The following is a 25,355-nucleotide window of genomic DNA, read 5'->3' as shown; positions in this document are numbered from 1 at the left end:
GGAGACGAAATAAAGCGTGTAACGAACGAAGCAGCCCCGAATAGCGGTCCACCACAACTCACCGAATAGTTGTCGACGATGCTGGCAGCGGCGGACGTGTCTTTGGTCGTCAACGGTGCTGCGCGGATCGAAGGTTTCAGTAGAAGACGCTGACGGTGGGATGCCGCAGATGACGATGTGTGTGTGTGCGTGCGTGCGTGTTCAAGTCCGGATTGCCTGTCCTGGTGGCAGCGTCGACTCGCTCGGGGTTGTGTCGGGACCCGGGCCGACCGGCCGGCGCGCTTATATGCAGCGCCTTTCGAACCACGTGACGAAAGGCGCGCCCGGCGCCCATTGGCCCGAGGCGGCGCTGGCGGCGCGCCCCGACTCCCATTGGATGTGGGCGCGCGCGCGGTGGTGGGGGCACCTGTTGAAAGAGAACGGTCGCGGAGAAAGAGCGGCGACGGGTGCGGAGGACGAAGGGTACAAGAAGAGGGCACCCGTGGGCAGCGCGCGCTGAAAGCTCAGAAGGGAGGAGGCGGGCACGGAAAAGAATGAGTGAGGGAGACCGCTCGGCCGCTCCCTCGGAAGGTGAAGTTTTTAAGTGACTTACACCAGGAGTAGCGCCTGCGTACGCTGACGTCGCGCTTGCCGCTGAGAAGACTCGTCAACAGTGTCTAATACTTGCGTCTAGGTGTCGCTGGCGGTCCCACTCGTCCCTATATATGCAGTACTGGGACGTGAACTGTGTAGTGCAACCGTGGCACGGTATGGCGGCACACACGCAAGCTTGTAAATTTTGTGTCAGCTTGTAATAGCGAATTTACGTAGAACATTTTGGCGGGCGATTGCGAGTGATCAGGAAATGTGATTGGCTGTGCAAATAACGAACACGTCGATGTGTTTGTCCAACAGAGCAGCAGCAGTCAACAATTTCACTTCTACGCTGTGCTCTCGCGTAATGGCGCGACGTGCGAGCCCGGATCCGCTTTGTGAGTGCGATTTTGAGTACCGGCGGATTATTGAGCTTCCGCCCGCTGAATAAACGTCGCCCTTGGGCAATTCGCGCTCAAAGCACTGCTCTGAACATCTGTTGCAAATAGCGATGATGAACTTTCTCCCGCATCCGAGAAAATTATTGGAAAAGGGCTTTGTCGCATGAGGAATTAGTTTGGAAATGATCCGCGACAACCTTATTCATCGGAAAACGACGTGGGCCTACGCCTTCTTCCTCGCTCATTTCTACTATTGGCGACGCTCTTTAATATAAGAACGAGCAGCGCAATGTGTCTTTCCTCCTCGCATCACTGTGTTAACGTGATATTGCCCAAAAAGAATGGTCAGGCGTTTGTGTCTACTCCTATGTATGCACATCTTCATGCCAGTTTCGTGGCTTCATTTGTGATTTCATGGCAATTATGTCTGGTAGCGATGGAGTGCAACAATGAAACGTTGTGGTCCTATATGCTTTGCTATTCTCATACTACTTTCTCCAGGGGCTGATAACGTTAATTAATCGAATAACTGTATTTACTGTATTAGGAAACAATGAATCGCGCCGTATTAACGACCTAAAAATGCCGTTCAATGAGTGAATACTGCTTATAGAAAGTGGTGCAAATCAGAGGGACAATTTTCCATCAGTCATTCTTATGGACTATAAGTTTCATTAATTATTACTGAAAAGTGCTGAACTTTGAGCAGTTGAGAACCAGAGGTGTGGCACCATCAAGTAAAACGCAAAGAGAAAAACAAAACGAAAAAAATACGAATTGCACTGAAATACTTGTTACGCGTACTAGCATAAACATCGGAGTCATCATCGCATTAAGCCGCTTTCTAGGCCCGCTGTAAAACAAAATGCAAGGCTTGGAGCGTCAATTAGGCTTACGATAAATTACATTTCGCCCAGGCTACGTCGCATAGCGCCGACGATGTCTCAGCGTAACGTAACTGGCGCACGTGCAGAAGCCATTGGCGGTTCTGCCGCCGCCGGTTCTCGGTGTGGTGCAGTTTTTTTTTTCTTTGGGGTTTTACGTGCCAAAACCACTTTCTGATTATGAGGCACGCCGTAGTGGAGGACTCCGGAAATTTTGACCACCTGGGGTTCTTTAACGTGCACCTAAATCTAAGCACACGGGTGTTTTCGCATTTCGCCCCCATCGAAATGCGGCCGCCATGGCCGGGATTCGATCCCGCGACCTCGTGCTCAGCAGCCCAACACCATAGCCACTGAGCAACCACGGCGGGTCGGTGTGGTGCAGTTGCGCAGTGCCTTGCATGGCTGTGCGCCACTCGGATGGGTGGATATTTTTAGCCTGTCGGAGCACATGGGTGTGATATAAATTTCGCGATGTATTTCGCGAAGCCGGCGAAGCTGGCATTTTAGCATGCGCAATCGGAACGCGTTGTCCCCTTCGAAGAACCATGCGATGAACAAAAGCGACATTGATCTTTCTTGAAAAATACGACACCTGTGTTGAGGCGCGATCCAATGCACGGCCGAAAACAGGGACCATATTGGCTCACCTTCGCGTAGGGAAGCAGATTGTGTTTTTTTTTATATGATTTACTACGCCATTACCAGCGCATTTTGCTTGTGAAATTGCTGAAGCGTGTTGCGTGCATTAGGCCCAGTCACGTGATTACTGAGTCTAGCTCCCCGACAGAACTTTGGTGCCGACAAAGTCATGCACAACGTCATCTTGGCACACGTGAAAATGAATGAGATGGAATGATCAGTGAGCGCGCGTGTTTTTGTGCCACCTAGGAAATGATGACGCAGATAAGACAGCTCGGACGTCAAACCAAGAAGACCGCTGCGGCCCTATTCCTCTCTCAAAGAGAGACGCTGCGAGACAGCTTTGCGTTGTAACACGCACACTCTCGTTAGCTGAGTGGAACACCGCGCATACAAGGGGCATCAGACTGCACAGACTGACTCAGACCTACAACTGCAACTCTGCAACTCTGCAACTGGCCGTAGGTCTGCAACTCAGACCTACGGCCAGACTTCACCGATGCGAAGCGGCTCTTCTGTGTCGGTTGTGGTTGGGAGTTGCCTTCACAAAAGCTTATTGAGCACTAATTGGAATGGCTCACAGTCCTGCATGGGATGTCTGCGGCTGCGAGGAGAGCACTGACCACCAATTGTGCCGCAGTACTAAGTTTGAAGCACAAATACAATCCTTGACCAACGCACTCGGGAAGCTAGATGATCGTGTACTTAGTGAACAGATAATACTAGAACGCCGTACCCATCGCTCATCGGCTTAGAAGGTACTAAAGCCACTTCTGTGCTTTCTGAGAACATCTGGCTTGTGCGAGCGCCTTTGACTCTTTAGTGCTTTTCGTGGACCTCTCTCTACGCCTATATATATATATATATATATATATATATATATATAATTACGTTATTATCGGTAGATACTCGAGAGACGAGCCGCCGCGAGAACGACGAAGTGGGTCTGTGCCCTTGGCGCGACAAAATGTCGGCCTTGCGCTCTGGCTCCAGTCCAGTGTAAATAGCTTGTAAATAGCCTCTTCCGTCTGTGTCTTTCTACACGTAACATTCTGGTGGAGGTGCTGGGTAGCCACGTGATGTGGTGTGTGATACGGCCGCTCTTAGCCTGTTCAAGGCGACGGCATTCTATAATGATGGCGTCGATTGTCGAGACGTTGCCGAAAACAAGCAAATTGAAAGCGTCGTCGGCGATGCCTTTTAGGACATGTGACACTTTATCAGCTTCATACATAGCGTCGTCAGCTTTTCGGCATAGAGCCAAGACGTCGAGGATGTATGAAATGTACGGTTCTGTAGATGTCTGAACACGAGACGCAAGAGCCTTTCTCGCGGCAACCTTGCGGCCAATGTGGTCGCCCAGCAGTTCCCTGAGCTTTTCTTTGAAATTGTCCCAACTGGTTATATCGTCATCATGCGTCTGGTGCCACACTCGTGGTGTGCCGCCGAGATAAAAGATGACATTGGCGAGCGTATATATATATATATATATATATATATATATATATATATATATATATATATATATATATCGTTCTCTCTCCACTAAACGGAGGGAAAGTTTTCATTGGAGCATAATATATAGGATAAAACGTATGCCTGCGCATGCTCGGCGATCGTGCTTTTACCAATGACATAAGTGCGCAGGCCTCGCCAAATAGAATGTGCGTTCTCTAGAGCATGCTTTAACATGAAGAACATTGTTTGTCTTTTTCAGTGGTTTTGAACCTATCTATGCGTCTTCATTACAGCTTCACGATATCTCACTCTCGTCAGGCAGCCGCCGGCACGCCTTCTACACCGACCTAGTGGTCCATGTTTGCAATTACCTCGGGCCACTTGCTAAGAATTCGGGGTCCTGATGCAGCCGTGGTCGTTGCATCGTCGTCATTACACATTTGTCATCCGACTGTCGCCATGGCATCCTCATCTTACCATCGTGGTCACAAAGCCGTTGTCATGCAGCCGTCGTTACACTACCGTTTTATCATTCTTATCCCTTCAAGTAACGCTTTCCATTGTTATTACGCCTTCGTCATCATACCGCCTTCTTTGTTGCATCTACGTCAATATTTCTTTGTCGTTGTATTTTAATAACAATGCGGTCATTCAATCGTGAATATACCGCCCCTGTCACACCGTCATCGTCAGTCAGTCGCTATCATGCCTCCACTGTCAGACCATCATTATAATGACGTTGTGACCGCACCATCATTGTCAGCTTCGTCATTCGAGTATCTTCACGCCCTCGACGTCGCGGTGTCATCGCCGTACAGGTTTCGTAATACACTAGTCACACTATTCATATTGTTACGCGAAGGACGAGCCAGTAGACGAGCAACTATTTACAGGTTATATTTACAACAGTGGTTGCAGCGCTGACAGGTTAGATTCACAGCGCGAGCCCGGTTCGTTCTTCCTCCTTTTCTCTCGAGTGATGGCGCCCACGCGCCTCGTTCAAACAATCAAATACAACACGCGTGTAGCATAATCCCCCGGCGGCAGAAGCAGCGTCCCGCAGCGTCTAAATGTCATAGCTGGGAGGGTGATACTGCTTCAGTCGTGTAACGTGCACGATATCACTCGACTGAGAACCAGATGGGGCGTCAGAGGCAATTCCGTAGGTCACAGGAGTCACAGCACGATCGAAGCACTCGGTATGGGCCTGCGGAACGAGACAGCACTTTTCTGACAGGCCGACCTGACGCGACGGAGACCATAGAAGCACCAATGAATCAGGCGGGAAGTGCACATCTCGGTGTCGCCGGTCGAATAAACGCCTTTGACTCTCTTGGGATTTCAGGAGGTGGTCACGGGCAACATCCCTTGCGTGGACACAGCGGGCGATGGCGTCAAGTGCATATCTAGTGGCCGGTGCCATGTGAACAGGGAGGGAGGTAGGGTTATGTCGATGGGCTGTGCTGGTTCTCGGCCGAACAGAAGAAAAAATGGGCAATAACCAGCGGTGTCGTAGCGCGAGGAATGATAAGCAGTTTAGTAGAGTAGTTTGCTGGGCCAATTGGTGCATGCTGAACGTATAATGGTTTCCAGCAAGTACGGACGCAAGCACAAGAAAGTAGAAACGGACAGGACAACGCTGGACTTACAACTGAAGTTTATTGTGAAAACATTCCAAAAATCTCGGCCTCGCATGCGTATACACCCAAGAACAATAACAAGATTTGTAGTCAATTATCAACACAAGTTATACACGCAGACAAAAGCGAAGTCACACACCTTCCCGACAAAGGCAACCACACGGGGATTACCATGATAAATTTAGAAATTGCAGTTCTTTATTATTGATATGAACCGAAGGTTCACTCACACATGTATGTGCATCCAACTTTTTCATGTGGAACGCTTCGCTAATTTCTCTTTCCAGTTTGTTGACAAACGTGACAAACAAATGACAAACAAATGTGACAAACAGATTTGACAAACGGTAGAGCGACGTCTCAGTCAGTGTGGTATGAAGAGACATATTTCGCGAGCATGTCTGTGAGGGTGCCATTGAGACGCTCCGTGAGGCCATTTGTTTGCGGATGGTATGACGTGGATTGCTTGTGCCTCATGACACAGCACTGCAAGATATCCGCGATAACTGTTGATAGAAGCGTCTGGCCACGGTCTCTGAGAAATTGTCAGGGAGCTCGATGTAATAAAATCAAGTCGCGTAGAAGAAAATCAGCGACATCTGTTGCGCAACTTGTAGGAAGCGCTCGGGTGATGGCATAGCGCGTGGCGTAATCCGTGGCCACACCAATCCACCTGTTCCCAGATGTAGAAAGATGAAAAGCGCCAAGTAAGTCCAAACCAACCCGACAGAATTGTTCCGCAGGAATGTCGAGTGGTTGAAGGTACTCAGCAGGGAGCTTCTATGGCGTCTTGCGTCGCTGCCATTTCTCACACGCAGCTACGTATCTTCGAATGGAGCGAGCAAGTCCTGGCCATAAGAAGCGTCGGTGGATCCGGTCCTAGGTACGGGACACACCCAGGTGAACGGCAGTGGGGAGGTCGTGAAGTTCGTGCAGAACAGCCGAGCGAAGGTGTTTAGGTATCACAAGGAGTAATGCATGGCCGTTGGAGTGAACGTTGTGAAGGTAGAGTACGCCACCTTGAAGTGTGAATAAGCGAAGGGAACTGTCGGTAAGTGACGATTCCAGGCGGTCAATGATGATACGCTAGGACGGGTCACAGCGCTGCTCGTCCGCGACATGGAGCTGTGGAAAAACAGAGAGAACACAGGCGTCGGTGTCATTATCAGACGTAGAGGTCGCGTCTTCGACTGGGTAGCGAGAGAGGCAATCTGCGTCCTGGTGTTTGCGTCCCGACTTGTAAGTCACTGTGTAGAGATATTCTTCTAGTCAGAGGGCCCAAAGACCGAGTCGGCCAGTAGGATCCTTGAGCGAGGAAAGCCAACAGAGCGCATGATTGTCTGTAATTACTGAAAAGGCCTTGCCATATAAATATGGGCAGAACTTTGAAACCGCCCAGACGAGAGCAAGACACGCGCTCGGTAATCGAACAGTTGCGCTATGCAGTTGTCAGGAGCCGGCTAGCGTAGGCTATAACGCGGTCTTGTCTGTGTAAGCGTTGCGATAAGACGGAGCCAATCCCATAACCACTGGCATCGGTTCGGGTCTCTGTAGGTGAGGACTGGTCAAAGTGGGCCAAGAACGGTGGATAGGTGAGAATCGCGATAAGGCGTGAAAATGGGGCAGCCTGAGGGGAGCCCCACAAAAAAGGCACGTCTTTCTTCAGAAGTTCAGTGAGTGGTCGAGCTATTGCTGCGAAATCTTTGACGAACCGTCGGAAATAACAGAGCCCTACCAAACTACAAACGTCCTTGACAGACTGAGGTGCAGGAAAAGCCGTTACTACTCGAACCTTCTCTGGGTGGGGTTGTAGTCCGGAAGCATCGACGAAATGGCCTAGCACTGTAATCTGTCGGCGCCCGAAGTGGGACTTCGATGAGTTTAATTAGAGCCTAGCCTCGCGGAAGTTGCAAAGGATAGCTGCGATGCGCTCAGGCTGCGTCTAAAATTCAGGAGGAAACAAAAGGACGTCGTCGAGGTAACAAAGTCAAGTTGACAATTCGAAACCTTGAAGCAGAAAGTCGATCATCCGTTCGAATGTGGCGGGGGCGTTGCATAAACTGAACGGCATAACCTTGATTTGGTAGAGGCAATCTGGAGTGATGAAAGCGGTCTTTTCTTCGTCTTGCTCATCGACGGAAATCTGCCAAAAAACAGATCGAAGGTTGATGGACGAAAAGTATTTGGCACAGTGAAGACAACCAAGAGCGCTGTAGATTCGTAGTAAAGAGTAAACGTCCTTTTTAGTAGCTTGGTTTAAGTGGCGGTAATTAACGCAGAAACGCCAGGTGCCATCTTTCTTTTTGACGAGCACTACGGGCGACGCCCAAGGACTCGACGAGGGCTCAACAATGCCTCTTGCGAGCATCTTGTTTACTTCCTGCTCAATAACTTGCCGCTCAGCCGTGGACACGCGATACGGTCGGAGGTGAATGGGAACAGCATTACCAGTGTTTATCGGATGCTTAACAAGGGACGTCAGACCAAGTGGTCGATGGTCGGTGTCAAATATGCCGTGGTATGAAAGCAAAAGGCGATACAGGGTGGCTGCTTGGTCAGGTGAGAGGTCAGGAGCGACCATAAGACATAATGGGCCGCCGAGGTTCAAGGCATCCTGTGGGTAATCAGGAGATTCTGGAGACGGGTCGGCTGCAAAAGCAGTGACGTGGTCGTCCGTCACTGACCGCCGCGTGGCCACCGTCATGCCTTCAGGTAACACTTGCTTTGTCAAGCCAAAATTAATATTGGGGAGACACATCCGATTAGCCGCAAGGGTAACGGCGGAATCTGGCACAGAGATGTGGCGCGCCAGGATGGACATCACGAATAGGTGCGACGACATAGTTGGCATCAGGCACGGTTGCCACTTAGGCCTATTCGACGAAGGGTAGGGCTTCTTGAGGTAAGCGAACAAGCGCTGTAGTGCAGAGGGTGTTAGGTTTTTCGGGGCGGACGTCTGAAAGAAGAGGAAGCTCGAGGCACAGCGTACCGGTGGAACAGTCGATGAGGGCAAAATGCGTCGTTAGAAAGTCGAGCCCGGAGATTAGGTCATAAAAGTAATTGGTCAGCACGGTGAACAGAACTGGAACTTGGCGGCCAGCAATTCCTATGCGAGCAGTGCACATAGCCCTGACGGCGACAGTGACGCAATTGGCGACCCGTACGGCTCGAGTGATGGCAGGCGTAAGAACTTTTTTGAGGCGATGACATAGGTTAGCGCTCATTATGGACACTCGGGCTCCAGTATCAATTAATGCCGTCACCGGAACACCTTCTTCGTCTACTTCAATTAGCTTCGTGTTGGTGAGGAGCGTCAACGGAGGATTTGCAGAGGAAGAACGTGATGCAGCACTTCCTCTAAGAGCTGCATGGCCTAGTTTTCCGTCCGTCGGTTTGGCGAGGAAAAGCGGCTAGGTTGGGATGACAGGGAGCGACGGTGTTCAGACGAAGGTGATCGCACGGAGGAGCGGCTGTCAGGGGCATCAGAAGTAGGGCACTGACGGCGAGGTGAATAACGGGGAGCGTCGGCGTATGGGCATGGAGCAGGAAATGAGCCCCAGTACGGCGGCATCCAGGTGGTGCGGCAGTGGCGGGACACATGATCAACACGGTGGCAGTGGAAGCAGATAGGTTTGTCGTCGGGGTTCACCATTCAGCAGAACTGCGTGGGCTGGTAGCGAAATACTGGTCATTAGAGGCTGTGGACTTGGGAATGGGTGCCAAATCAGGTCGGGAGACAGATCAGGTGGTAGGGATGCCAACGTTTGCAATTTCTTGAAGCACAAGTGTTGAATAATGGAAATAGTGGAGGCCGCTTGGGCAAAGGTACCGTCAGGGGGTCGTGGATCATCAGCGCCTCTGCAGATGACACTGTGTACAGCTGTACGTGATCTGATTGAAGCAAGTTGGGAAGTAGCTTTTATGAATTCCTGCGCTTTGTCACTTGAGTCTTTTATGGAACTTCTCACATTTCATCTGTGAATCACTGTAGTGTCCTTTAACAAGGATGTCTTCATTTAGAGAAAAGGTATCTGCATCTGATCTAAGGTTGCTCCTTTATTGTGTCACATTTAATTATTAAAGTCTGACAGTAATGTAATTCAGAGCCTGCAGGACAAACGTATTTTGCGAATTTTTAGGTATGCGGATGATTTTTTTAGTGCTTTTAAAGTCAAATTCCAATGATAGCCTTCAATCAAACGCAAGATAGATTTTAACGTATTTCGAGGAGTCTTCCGGGATCTCCAGTTCACGTTGGAACTTTTCAAGGAAAAGTTGATCAGATTTCTTGATTTGGAAATTAAATTTAAAAGTGAGAGTCATGTGTATTTGCGGTATTGCCCTAGACTTCAAAAATTGCTTCTCCCGTACGAATCGGCCCACTCCAAATTAATAAAACGTGGCATAGTTTCCTTGTGCTTGACGAATGCTCTTAACAAGAGTTGCACCCTCTCATTGCAGGAGAGTTTTGAAGCCCAGAAGGCGAGATTAATTTCGGCAGGGTACCCGGTCTCACTTTTGATGGCTGTGTCACAATCCTTGATTCGAAAGTTCACAAAAATGAAAACCGTGGAAACCGCGGACGGCAATGAATATTGAAAAAGAAAAAAAAGGTCGTAGTGATGCCGTATTTGCGTGGCTTGTCTCATAACCTTATTAGGGTGGCCACTAGGAACGGCGTCACACTAGTCTTTTCGGTGCCCAGAAAACTGGTTAGGTTGTGCAAAAGCATCACAGGACCGAAAAAAGATGTGACTAGTGGCTGTGGAAAAAAGCACACCACTTTTTTTCAGAAAGAGTGTGCATCTTCGGTTGTTTATCGCATGCCTCTCTCATGCGGACTGTCCTATATTGGCGAGAAAGGTCGTTGCATTAATGGCCGCATGCGTTAGCGTCGCTATTTGCTACCTACAGGTACAGGAGGGAACTTGCCATTGCATTGCAAAACGCACGATTGCCGACCAATTTTTGATAGCGTATCGATAGTGGGGAGAGAGCGCAGTAAACTGAAAAAAGAAATTAGCGAAGCGTTCCACATGAAAATGTTGGGCGAGCATACATGTGTGATTGAAACTTCGGTTCATATCAATGATAAAGAACTTGAATTTCTAAATTTATCATGTTAATCCAAGTGTTGTTGCCTTTGTCGGGGAGGGGTGTGACTTGGCTTTTGTCTACGTGTATATCTTTTGTTGATGTTTGACTACAAACCTTGTTATTGTTCTTGGGTGTAAACGCATGCGTGGCGGAGATTTGTGGAATGTACTCACAATAAACTTAAATTGTAAGCTTAGCGTTGTCCTGTCCGTTTCTACTTGTGCTCGCGTCCGTACTTGCTGGAAACCATTATACGTTCATCATGCACCAACTGGCCCAGCAAACTACTCTACGAAAGATGTTCAACATGTTTTAGATCACGCTGGAAGCACTTATCATAGCTTGCAAATAAACAATTAGGTAGTGAACTCGAGTTGACACCCGCGTAATGTGGAAAGCGCAGCATTTCGCATGTGTCACTACATAGAGACTGGTAGTTGGTGTTGTGCCACCCAGTGGCCTAAGCTGGCATCAAAGACGTTCTTTGGAAAGCGGCGGATATTCATAGGACCCTGTGGTACATACTCAATGGAACGTACCAAAGCTGGCGTTAGAGAAGTTCATTGAAGAGGGGAACATACAGAATGGCACACACCCGGTGGACCTAGTGGCGTATACCCACGGGAACAGTTCAAAATTTTAGGCTGTGCTAGCTCTGGGATCGTGCCACATTTTGAGACGGCCATAATGCAGAACAGGCTTCCGAAAACGACGAGATACCATATACCATTTAGAGAAGACTGGGATGAACTCGTCCAAAATGTTTCTACTTAAAAGAAATTGCTCAAGGGAGCACTCAGAAAAGCTGTTATATCCCAAGCTCTATGCTTCGGCCACATTTGCTGCGACAGCAGTTAAAATTGGTAATCCGTTCTTTACAGCACAGCCCTGCATTCCTACGGCGAGCATCGGACTTGCCTCTCGTATCCGAGCGAAAGGATGCAGCGAAGGACGAGAGTGAACGCGGAGCGCAGGTGGCAGATGAAAGACGGTGATAGCGAAGAAAGCTAGAGGATGGAAGCGGTAGAGAAGGGCATGGTGAATGCGTGTAAAGAAAAAGCGTAATGACGCACAAGGCGGGTTTTTCGGCGACCGTGGCTACGAGAGAGCGCCAGAGTAGCTAGTGTCGTCTGTATGGAAACAAAGCACTACTTGAGCAGAGGTCTTTCTGCAGCGGCTGCTGTGAATCGCACCGACGCAAAACCCCCGCGCCTGCTATCAGAAGCGAAACAGTGGCGCCATACATCGCTCCGTTTGCAGCGTGCCACACGAGACACATTGCCTACGCCAGCCAATAGATCTCAAAATGAAAACACGTATGCATTTTTACACGTGACGTCATATCCGCACCGCTACTAGCCACATTACCGCTGCGTTTGCATTCGATGTTCGCATCTACTTGTAAGCGCTGCATGTTTGCTCTCATGAAAGCTTTCAAATGGCAATCGTCAGGAGCACTGAATTGTGCAGTTCCTACATGGACGAGCTTGTAGGGCCAATGCGAGCTCGCTACAAAGAAAAGATCGGAATGTGCGACGGCGTGGACCCATACCAGCTGCACGTGAGCGTGGATGCCAGTTCAGACCCCGAGGCGCACCAGGCCATGGCGTACGTGGATATTATTATCTTGTCCTCTCCACAAGCTACGCCAGGCTGAACGAAATTAATGCCCTACAAATCGCTGGAGGCGCATAATTACTCCGCGAGCGGTTGGGCGGGGAACGTTGGAGCGAAGCGCCTGCCATCGGCTCTTACCCCCGTCATACGCGAGGTGAGTCAGTAAAAGCAGATGTTCTTTGGCGTGCGGCAGAGAAAACTATCTCAGTATTTTTTGAGCTCCTCCGCTCACGGAGAGCTTTCTTGCTACATAGGTTCAACCATATGCAATTTTTCACCAATCTTCAAATCGTGTGTCCGCTTCTTTCCGCGAGTTTGGTTTACAGTGAGGTGCAGATCCTTGCATATGTACTTACACTGTTGCGTGAAATAGAAGCGGCCCTTTATAGTTGAAGCATGCAGTAATCTTCGGTATTTACCGCACGTTTGTGAGAACTGCAGTGCCTGAATATGAGCCACTTGTTCCAATTAGGTGTTGTTTGACATGGTAATGTGTGCCAATTCCGCCATTTATATCAGAATAGAAGCAATATGTGCTTTTGAGGTCATATTAGAATGAAGCCACGATGCAGAAGTTTTTCTCAAAACTCGGCTTACAAGCTAAACTTTATTTTCAATTTGAGGTCTACCATTCCCAAAAACTCCGGTAGGCACCCCTGAAACCTTGCTTTTTGTCTATCTGAGGCTCCATCATTACAGTCATTTGTATATGCACGGCAAGAGCTCGAGAAGCGTGCTCCCACGTCAGTACCGTACTATTTACTGTGGAGACTGGTGTGCACCTGAATGTTGCAAGAACTTGTACAGCGAAGAGGAACGCATCGCTTCCAGCCAGCAGCCCAGGCACAGAGTACAAGCGTCTCCAGAATATGAACGGTTGGTCATCAAGGATGAAGAAGCTAAAGATCCAAGATATTCACTTGCAGGCGTATAAACTTAGGCTACAGCATGCTAGACACAATCTTAAATAGCTAGGCCGCCTTCTCTTACAGAAGAGAATAATTTGCTGTACTCTAGAATTGCAGATTCGGGAGTTAAACCAGCTCTCTTCATGGTGCTCACCATGTAAAGTGCAACGTTTCAGTCGCCCCGCGGTGTAGAGCGGCATGACCTCCTGGAATAGCCATTTGCAAATGCACTATCTGAGGACATGGATACGCTCGCTCAACGTGGCGAAGATTTCCTCAACAACCTCCACGTCACAGAAGATATGGTCGACCATGTTAAAGACAGCACAACAGGACAATCAAACTGCTCCAGATGGTATCGCTATCGCGTTGGACGAATTACTGCGTCTGTCTTGAAAAGTGTGCTCTATAAGCTCGAATGAACTTTCAGTCAGCCTTCTGAAGAAAATACGCTGCCTAGTACAGCACGAGTGTGCCGCTCTATCAGAAGCATGGGGGCTGCATCGTGAACGTGGCGACAACAGGACCTATACAAAAGAAATGGTGCAGCAGCACACAAGCTTCGAGCACTTCAGGCCAGGGGTCTATTTGAATACAAGCTACCACTACGTTGCTGCCACGCCAGATGTAATAGTTAATTGCAAATGCTGCTGTGAAGGTGTTGCTGAACGTAAGTGCCTTTGCACCCTTGCTAGTTGTGTAATGCCTTGTGTAATGTAATGCTAGTTGTGTAATGACCCTAGCTTTTGCCTTGAGACGTTGAAAGGGAACCAGACCCTCAAGATGGCTCACCCATACTTCTTTCAGGTCCACGCTGAGATAGCAGGGTGTAATGATGCGTAGGTGACTGTGTAGTGTGGACTCCATTATCTGTGCTCATAGAGAGCGTTCTCAAGGAAGAAGCATTTTTTTACTTTGTAGTGCCAACTGCACTGAAATTCTTCACACATGCCATCATGCTGGATTTATTCTCAGCTTACTCCACGCGGAAAGCTACAACGAACAGCTGCGCTGGCGACACCGAGGAAAACGCATTTTGATTTTGCAGAGGCCCAGAATGTGGCTAAATGAAAGCAAGCAATGACCTACAGTGCAAATACCAGTGATATCATTAGTCTTGCATCGGTATCAAGACGGCCCCAAAGTAATAGCACTGGTACTGCGAAGGGTGTACTGCCAGGAGAAATAAACAACAATCCATCATCCCTGACTAATGAGCAAACTGTCCGTAGAACGATTTCAAGTTTCATGCCGTCGTTGTTACATCGTCGACCTCACAATGTCATCGTCACAGCGTCACCTTCATATTGCCCTTGTCAAGACCCGTCAGAGTGGTGAGCATGCTGCCACAATCGCTCTAATCTGTGATTTCTTGCCAATAAGATGCTACCCACCGGGACTGTTTTGGGCACCTGTGCAATTATTTTGTGACTGAAGCTTGAAGTACGACTTCACAATACCAAAGTTTGACTTGATCATCTCTTTTTTTCAAGAAAGTACTGTGCGCTGTGAATTGGTATTCTCTTTGGGGCTGACTTACGAATCTGGCTTTCAGGACTCAGCAGCGCAGATGTTATAATTTAAATGCCCAGTCAGCGTGGCCGAGTAGTGCAGATGAGCACGTTCCGAGTCTTCTGTGTGGTTTTTGTGTCATAAACAGTTTAGAGAAGTGGTGATAAATTATTAATATTTTTGTTTGCTGAACGTGATTGACCTGCATTATTGTAAGTGGTACAGTGCGCAATATTTACAATAATGAGACCTGTATAACGAAATATTTGAGAGAAACGGGGAGTCTAACACTGAAAAAATGTTTGGCCCCCCATTATAGAAAGCCCTGCACATGCCTATGGAGGTAGCAAATAGATTTTGCTTAAATCCATACAATTTCACTGCAACCACGTTATTTATTTAATTATTGATACTGTCAACTCATCAAAAGGTCATTACAGGACTTTCAACTCATCAAATGGTCATTACAGGAGTGAGATGAATAGAGCAAAAATGAAAGAATGTGTAAGCCAGAATTTCTCGACGGGTGTAGAAATGAAAGCACTAGAAGTGGTGTGGGCAAAATAACAGACAATATTGTTTTCCAACTTGTACAAACATCTGCATTAACATTAAGTTGTGCCTACACTGCCAAACAGTTGCACAAACCATGGAAAGAAACAGTTAGTGTGCCTACACTTCCGGCATATGCGCATACGTTCAAAAGATATGAACTGGCAATTAATAAAACGCATTCTCTTTACTTTTTCTGGAAAATCATCTAAGTATGTTGGTTTCAGAATAGCGCCCGGAAGTCATTTCGCCTCGTTGATAGCTATAAAAAAACTAAATGTAAGGTATTCGGCAAAGACAGAAGTAGGAGGAATGTACATGTTGTCCTATGCCTGGAATGGGTGTTTGGCTGTAAGCCAAGGTAATCATTCTTGTTTATGCTAAAAAGACCATGGCTGATAAGAAAGGAACTTTACCTTTTCAATGGAAGTTCTAGATTCTAAAGAGTGTAGTTTATTGGAATTGTCAAGTTCAGAAAGGCAGTGCTGTAAAGTTAAAGCCAGAGTTACTCATTGGAGACCGCAGGAACCACTGATGTGCACAAGTTTGTGAGAGCACAACAGACAATTACTTCCTTGTCAAAAGGCCTGCACTCATCTCCTGGTTTGGAGGCAACATTGTCAATTGGCTGAACAGCCTTCATTATGAGACACTTATCGTGCACAAGGCCAATCACTCGTCGCACGTGCATTCTGAAGTTGGCTAGCTTTCTAGTTAATTTTTCAATGTCTACAGCTGTCAGCTGCTTCTAACCCTTACTAAATGCAGGTATGAGTAGTATAGCACAGTAGAAACCCACTGAGTCAGTTATGTCAAATCCTCAAACGGTCAGAATTATATCTCCTTGCGACAATTTCTCCAGCATGCAACAGTATTCCGTTACGTGTTATTCACTCGTTCTGCCTCCCCAGCCTTCTGAGATGTAGATATGGAGCCCTGGGCGCATATGCTTATTAACAACTTTACAGTGTTAGAGTTCTTATATTTAGATCATGTTTCGCTGCTTGTGAGCAAGGAAGATAGCCTTTCAATTCTAACTTCGAAGCAATCGACTATAACGGCTACCTTTTACCCAAAGAAATAAAGAATACCTGTGCCATAGTCTCCTGAATGTCGCTTCTAGACTGTCATGATATCAGAGCCTCAAGTCTCCAAAGTGGAGGGGCAAGCCGCATGTCAAAATTCCTGCTTATGCTCGCGCACGATACATCGAATTTATGTCCAAAGTCCTGGTGTGGCAAGTTTAACTTAAGCTTCATTAAAAATACAACAAATTCTACAAATTTGGGAAGCCCATTCTGTGGCGTGTTCTTCGCCACACATTGGATACACTGAAATACTGCCACAACACCGAACATATTAACAATGCAGTGTAGAAAGCTACTTTTCCATTGTCCTCGCGAAGTAATGCCTCAGAAGTTTCTTGAATATTTTTCCTTCCACTCGCACACCTCTGAAGGGAGTCTTCGGTTGTCGGTCTAAAGTGCCTGTACGGGTGCATTATGAGCTCTGTCTGCACAGGAGCCTGCGCTGTGAAAAAAATTAAGAGTTAGGTTTTGCACACTTAGCACCAAGACAGATAGTCATTCAATTGATAACTTATGTAAAAATGGTTTGTGCAAACTTACCTATGCATGTTTCTAAAGCCTCATCGCAGATTGGAGGCGGCGAACAACTGTTGGACTCTTGTTACAAGCCAGCAAACGCTTTCATGCAGGGAGTCCTCTGCTGATGAAAACTGGCAGCCTGTCACGCTAGTTGTGGTAGCGAGTGCTTTCATTTCGCTGGTTTTTTTTTTAACGCTGAAAGCATGCGCCCTTAGCTGCACTTCCTTCGTCACTGCCGTAACCCAGCTGCAATGTAGACGCCCAGTCTGGATTTCCATCGTGAATCAGCTTGGACGGTTTGCCTTCAAATGAAAGCTCGTGCGCAAAGCGGAATTCTGCAGACAGTCTAAGATCGCTTGGCACATCACTAAGGAAAAAGACACATACTAAGAACTGATGAGGCGAAGCGGTTTGGAGGCCGTAAAAAAAATAAATCTGGAGTTTTACGTGCTCAAATCATGATCTAAATATGAGGCACCCGGGACTGGCGGGTGCCGCGTTAATTTTCATCACCCAGATATATTCACCGTGCACTGCAACACGAGTAAACGTGCGCTTTCCAGGGCGGGAAAAGTGGCGCTTTCGCTTTAGCCTTGCCCTTTACGATCATGCGTGGTGTACAGTGATTTGGCGTGTTATACAGGATATGCCAGCTAGGTTTAGCTAGATTTAAAATATATGCAAATGCCACGTAGCAGGACAGCACCAAGTTAATGCTGTTTGTCGTCGCTTCGAAACACTCAAAAATTTTTTTCATTCCGTCTAATTATTCAATTAGTCTTAATTATTTATTCAACTTCTCAAATATTATAATTAGATGACAAGTGTCAACGAGATAATTGTAGAGTGACATGAAAAGTCTCGGTACAGCTTTCTGCATCAATATCGGAAAAGCCAACGCCCCGTGAGAATATGTGCAGTCCAGCAGAGTACGTGACCGCAGCATAACGCTTTTTCTTCGCTTGTGTAGGTGAGAGCGACCTTTCATAATTTTTTCAGTGTTTGAATTTATATTATGTTCCGCCAGACTGCACAAAGTTGTGTCGCAATGTGTGCCAATGATTTCCTACGTGGCTGATGGCAATTTCATCTGATGCCCAGTGCATCGCTGCAGTGATTGTGATAACAGTTATCACACCGGCATATGTGCTGGCAACAAAAGACTAATCCAAAAAGCATATCAATAGAAATGACCCGTACTTGTTTCTGTCCCACTTATGCAAATCACAAAGCATGAATGACAAACGCTGGAGGTGAGGCTGGCTCTCAGTGTAAGAAGTTGATGGCAGACAGTGACAAACCTTCTTTAGTTGACGTCCTGTCGAAGCTAGACACTATGCTGCGCTGTTCTGATAAGCTCGAAGAAAACAGGAGGGGCTTCTGGCTAAACATGATACCACCAAGAAAAAATCGAGAAGCAAGCATTAACCATACCGCACGTAGAAAAATCACTCAATTTTCTCTCTTTTAAATATGATGAACTGCTTGAAACGCTTCAAAACCCAGAATCAAGCAAGAAATAAAACAGCTCAAAAAAAAAAAAACTACGGATAGTGAGGCTCAACTGCTAGCAAAGGATACTATACTTCCTAAGCTGGAAATGGAGATGAATGCAATAGAATCCTATTCAAGACGTAATCATCTGGATATACAGGGTGTCAAGTTCAATGAGCGCGAAGATTTGAGAACATTATTAAATTCAACTGCAACCAGACTCGAACTAAATTACGTGGTTTTACGTGCCAAAACCACTTCCTGATGATGAGGCACGCCGTAATGGAGGACTCCGGCAATTTCGACCACCTGGGGTTCTTTAACCTGCACCTAAATCTAAGTACAGGGGTGTTTTCGCATTTCGCCCCCATTGAAACGCGGCCGCCGTCACCGGTATTCGATCCCGCGACCTCGTGCTCAGCAGCCCAACACCATATCCACTGAACAACTACGGCGGTTGACTAGACTCGAACTGACTATTCCCAACAATGGGGTCGTCGAAGTAGAGCAAAGCAGATGCTGATGCTCCCACGTCAGTCCGTTTCACCAAGAGAGAAGGAAGAGAAAAGTCGCTCTCGAAACGAACCTCGCCGAAACATGCGAAGATTTAGATCAATCAAAATCTAAGAGCTCTAAGCAAAAGGCTTCGATGGAAGGCAAAGCGACTAGCAACTGAAAAGTGCTACAAATATGTTTGGGTGAGAAAGGCTCGTATATTTGTAAGGAAAATTCAAGGCGCTCCACGAAACGGACCTGTTCAAGATAACGTGAGGACTGAGAGCGCACGTTCATTTTGTGGACGGCTGAAGGTACGCCGGGAATTCGTGTCACTTCGATCACCTATAAGTTTTGATGTTATCTATGTGAATGTGAGACGTCTTTACAAGAACTGGAATATGTCACAAATGTACTTGGAGAATGTTTTAGCTTTTCTAGAAGTCCTAATATTTCCTGAGATCAATATGAGTGAGTCTGATAGCTCTCTATGACATACAAAATTTTCAATCATGTGCCTTGTGCAGAGAGGGTAGGCGTGGTGAAGGAGGCCTAGTATTTGTGAAAAACTACTGGTTTTGTGAGTGTTTGGGAGTTGATTTCGATGAAGCGGACGTTGAAGCGCTTACCCTTAGAAACGATGAAGAAGAATTGTTAGCTTACGCTATCTGCAGCCCTCATGGCAAAACATTGCATATTTTTGGAGGAGCGCGTTGGATTCCTTAAAAAGAATATGAAGGAAATGAATGTCTAATTCCGGCTAGAGATTTACATACTGACATTTCGATAAATAATATGGTAGGCGTAAGAGAATACTTAAGGTTGTTGGCCAGGTTTCACTTAGAGAATAAAATTCAGGTCTACACGTGAGAATAATTACTTGGCAGTAGTTTACCACAGACATGCGTTGACCATACCACTACAGCCGTAAAGCAAAGGGAGACGTTCGGCTGTATTATTAGGGAACAAGTTGCTGAACATTATTCTGTTTCCCTTACGCTACTAAAAGATAGGATAATGGTGAAACTGGAGGGACCGGCAGAATGGCTTGTAATAAATAATGACAAAGTCGATAGATTAATTGTTGCATGACTGGAATTCCTTGTTACAGCAAAATCATGCTATATGGTTAAGAACTGCTTGAAAAACAAATAAAATCAATTTTCTAAAACTTGAAAACTAAGATGAGGCTGAAACAACGAAACCAGGCAACTCCTTGGAGGAACAAGGAAAATATTAGGTTATAGTGCACGAAAACTAAACCTACACGACTTCGTACTGAAAGAGTTCACACAACTACGAAGTAAAATTACGGGAAAAATACGACTGATAAAAAAAAATAAAAACAGTAGCAGCTAAGTCAATTTTCGGCAGGCAGTAGGAATAAAAATAAACGTGGAATATTGTGTAAAGCACCATAAAAAACTGCCCCATAAAACTACCGATGATACTGTAAAACTGGTCTTTACTGATAAAATCACGGTAGTTTTTGCCACTGAGTTGAATAACCACTTTGTAAAATTTGTTACCTTCGTGTGTAGACTACGAATGAAAATAGCGAGCGCTACTCTGTTTCTTCGAGCATTCATTCAGCCTACATGTCTATTGTTAGTGAGTTAGAATTGTGGGACTTTTTAAAGTCCTAATGTGGGGCTCACTGGAACAGCGCCGTTTGCTGCTTAAGCTAGAACTTGCCTACCGCATTTACTCCAATAAAACTGCCGATAACTCTACAATACATTTGCTGCCACCACATTTCGTATGAAGAAGATGCGACCACGAATGGAAGACCCGTGGAACGAAGTGTCGTACTGCTGCCTCTTTTTTTCCACTTGTCATAAATGAGTGGAACAAGGTGCCTCACTGTGTAATAGAATGCCAGACCGAGGTGAAGTTTCGAGCACTATTGTCGAATATTTGATGTACTTAATGCACTGAGCTACTGTTACCTGCTCTTCGTATTTCGTTTTCCTTGTTACCTTACATTGACTCATGTGATTTCACATTGGACGATCCTTTTCATTTTTTTTTAACAGAGGTTTAGCCCATGCTGCATGCTGTATAACTATCTTGGAATGTTGTATGTTTGCATCCCCCCTGCAATTATGCCTTCACGGCGCAGCAGGAAATGTGATTAAATAAATAAATAAATAAATAAATAAATAAAGACAATGTGAATAACAAAGTCACTAAGATATCATATTGTTAAGATGAGGGTTCGTATTGCGCGCTTTGGTAGACTTAAAACTATAATGCTTTTTTATTCTCAACCAATGTTTAACTAGCCACGTTCACAAGCACATGAAAATAAGTGCGATAAGACCATTTCCGAACAAAAGCTCAAAAAGAGATTATCATAATTATAGGCCAATCGCAATGTTGTCCACCATCACTTGTATCATGGAGAAAATTGTCCATGTTAACGTGACAGCATTTCTTGATATGTACCATGTACTAAATGCCGCCCAGTAGGGTTTAAGCAGAGACAAAAGTACTGTAAACCTACCAAAGGATTTTTCTGACCTAGTCTGCATAGAAAGAGAAAGCAATAGCATTGTCCTTGCACTCTTCATAGACATGCAAAAAGCATTTGATACAATTGATTACAATCTATTATTACACTACATAATTTTCGTTTCATAGGTCCCTACATGGCAGTTTTTAAATGTCATATTATCGAGACAAATGTATGGAATTCATTGGATCATATTGTCACATAGCAGTGACGGTGAAGAGACCAGAAAAACTGGGAATGACGAAACTAGCGTCTTATTGGGAAGATCTGTGCCCCTCCCCCCCCCCCCCCCAAAAAAAAAAATGGCTGCACTCGAAGAGCGGCGACAGCGGCGAACGCCGTCGGCCATCGTTGAAAATCTGATCGGCCGTTCAAGCGCGTCGGCTTTTATACACGAATCATTGAAGATTCCAGAATAATCGCTGGTGTCCGCATGTCTTCCAGAAAGTTCTACACAATTTGCGTCGCACATGCAATCGTATCACACAAGCTTCAGTGACAATAGACAACGGGTTGAAATATCGGCGACATTCTAGAAATTTTGATACATGCGGGTGCATCCCGCGCTGAGCGATAATGTTTGTTAGACGGTGAAAAGCGGTCACCCGAAAAGGATAAACATGTGCACGTATCAACATTGCTCAGTCTTGAACGTTTCGACAGCTGTTCCTCAGATTGAAATTGTAGGACCATGGTTATTGATATTTACTTCAATGACATGACCGGTCTTCGATTGCACTCACAACTCTTTTTATACGCGCATGATACTGCTCTGGCGATGCCAAGTGAAACACGCGAAGAAGCCTCAGACAGGTTGCAACAGAATGTGCATTTTTTATAAATGGGTTAACGCTTATCAAAATTTTATTAGTAGTGGCAAAAGAAACGTACCTACTGTGATTTCGTTGCCCATAAAAAGAAAGCGTTAAGAACGTTCTCAAATATACACACCTTCATGAGCGGAACTGTACCTTGAGTCCATGTTAACCTTTAGAACTGAAATCCAATTTCATATACGGTGGTATTCTATTTGGCAAAACAGTGTCGTGGATGTTATATATCCAAAGGTTAGCCAAACGCTTAAGCCTACTGTGTGTTTATATACAGAGTGTGCCAGATAACTTGAGCCAGAGTTTAAAAATATGCAAATGCAACGTATCTGCACAGAAGAAAAGCGGTGTTGTGTGCCATCGCTTGGAGCTACTGTAACACTTGTGTGTTCCTCACTAGATAATTAATGAAATAATTGCTCAACTTCTAAATTTATAATTAGATGAAAAGTGTCAATGAGTAAATTGTGGAGCGACATGAAAAACTCCCGGTACAGCTTTCTGTTGGTCAATACGTGCTACATAAAAGTTTTTACGAGCGTGAAGGAAGCCTGTTAATGCAGGCAAATTTTCCGCGCGACTGGCCGCTCGAGGCATTTTGTGCATAACCGTGGCTTCACGGTTTTTTGAAAAACCCCGAACCCACAATTCCGGACAATGGCGAAGGGAGCAACCGCGTCTCTAGGCATCGGCCTCACACAGCGTCAGTACCTTTGGCGGTGGCACACGGAGGGGAAGCGCCGTCGTCCCTGATAAGCGATAGGCTTGACGCACGGTTGAGAGCGCTGTAATACAAAAGCAAACGAGCACAGTCACGTAGTTTTATTTCATATTTCGCGGGCTTTCTTTGAACGCCGAAAAAAATTGCCACGCATCATGTGCGTTGTCGGAAAAAATTGGACAGGTCGTTTCTGAATTCCCTCTACAACGCAGCGAAACGCACTTGGCCCTTAAGTGAGTGTTCAATAGTTTGCACAGTTCATCGTTGTTAATTACCTAATTAAGCGCAACATAAACAAACATTTGAAGGAGCGGTACCTGACGGCAAACCACATACAATTGGTTTCATTCAGCGGTGGCTAACGGCTTTGCTTAAGTGCTTGGCACAACTTATGTAAAACAACCTTCATAGCGCACCTGCGTCGACAAACGAGCTATCGGCGCGATATTTTTCCCTTGGCACCTGATCTCACAAATTCTCCGGGAGGGACGCTCATAAAAAAGAAATGCAACACGAGGGGACACTCGGCGAAAACTGGCAACAGGAAACACGTCACGGCTAATGTTGATCCCGTCCGTTACTTGATGCGAGCATAGAAAAAAAAAGAATGTCAAATGAACTTACAGAATACGTTTTATTTTTATTTATTGTTTCTCGCTAAAACAAAAAAAAAAGGTTTTAAGTATAAATGAACTTATACTTTGCGACTTATATTTCTTGCGTTACCTAGCAACAAGCTAACGGCTCCACAGAAGCGCCAGGTACATGCGCCAGGCAGGCCACCGAAGCCAGCGAGGCCGGTTGCGCATGTGAAGTGTGAAGTTCGCCTGCTCGGCGACCCTTCTCTTTTGGATGTAGCGTGTTTGTTGCGCTCCCGGCGTATTCTCGCATTCCTTGTGCAATTAGACACGGCACCACTCTACCATTGGACTAAGGCAAGCTGAAAAACTTTGACAGTCTGCGACGCCTTTCAAGCAATTTGGGCTTTTAACGGCACGGAACCGACACTTGTGACGCAGTTCGCGAAACGCAACTCCGCCGTCCTGGCGTAGTTAATTTGAGTTAACGACTTGTACTCGGAGATGTTTGCGATGCCTTCTGTGTATTCCAACATTAGAGAGTTTTAGAATAGGGGCCCCAATAGTTTGGGGCCCCAAACAGCTCTGCGGGTGTCATCGTTGGGGTACGCAAGAGTGAAGAGTTTTAGAATAGGGTTTTGCGTTTGCGGATAGCGTCTTGCGCTGACAACGCCACTACGGCGTAAAAGAAAAGCTATTACAAATAATTAAATAAACTACACCATTTTATGATAGGAATAGTAATTTTGACCTGCGTGTATTCGCGTTTAATTACAATTTAGAGGTTATTCTGTAAGCAGCAAACAATTAGTAGCACTTAGTTTTGAGCAAACCAACTTTACGTGCCTTCACAAGCCAAGCTTAGCCGTGTTAGGCCTACGAGCCATAAAATTCACAATCGAATTCGGAATCAGCGGCGTCTAATGAATCAATCTTCATAACACACGCTAGTTGAGAGAAAGCGATAACCGCAGTCACTTCTCTTAGCTTGCGAACTTCGCGCGTTACCACGAATCGAACCCAGTTTGGTGCTAGGCTAGAGCCGTCGCTTCGATGGGTGCCGCCATGTTTGCTGACGCAAAGATTTTGGGGCCGCTATTTGGGCTCCCGCTAAGTCGGTGAAATAGCGTTCCCAAAGCAAAACCCAAACGCAGTTTGCGTCTCGCGCATGCGCAGTGGCTTCGACGCTATTTCTTTCGGGCCCCAAAACGCTTTGGGCCCCTATTCTAAAACTCTCTATTATTATAACTTACTTCGGTAGTATTTGGGCACGCTCGCGGCACCCGGCTTGCTGACGCAGTTAGCCAAAAGCACCTAGGCCGCGTGTCGCTGTTTCGCGTGTACTGAATCTTACTGGGAAAAGTTTTGGCGCTTTTTCTGATCGCGGACGTTATCGTAACTAATTTCGTAACCTTTGGCGGTATATTTCAAGCGCAGTGGCGGTGCCCGGCGTTGTGACGCATTTAGCGAAAAGCAGCTCGGCTATGTGCCGCAGTTAGTTTCGCGTGTACTGAATCTTACTGGGACAAGTTTATGACACATCCTCTGACCCCACAAATTATTGTAATTATTTCGTAACCTTTTGGGATACTTCTGAGGCACGCTCGCCGTGCCTGGGATTGTGAAGCAGTTAGCGAAAAAGCAAGCCGGCCGTGGTAACAATTAGTTTGGCGTGTACTGAATCATAGTGAGACAAGTTTGTGAAGATTTCTACGGCCCGGCATCCTATACCTTCTTTCGGTACTTACGCTTGTCGAAGACGCGACGAGCGATTGCCAAGAGTGATAACACTGGGGTGTGTTGTTTGCGCCGCCGGAACACGCAAAAAGAT

The sequence above is a fragment of the Dermacentor variabilis genome, chromosome 3 (genome assembly GCF_050947875.1).
Source record: "Dermacentor variabilis isolate Ectoservices chromosome 3, ASM5094787v1, whole genome shotgun sequence".
Lineage (NCBI taxonomy): Eukaryota > Metazoa > Arthropoda > Arachnida > Ixodida > Ixodidae > Dermacentor > Dermacentor variabilis.
The sequence above is the reverse complement of the archived record's forward strand: the minus strand, read 5'-3'. Positions refer to the sequence as shown.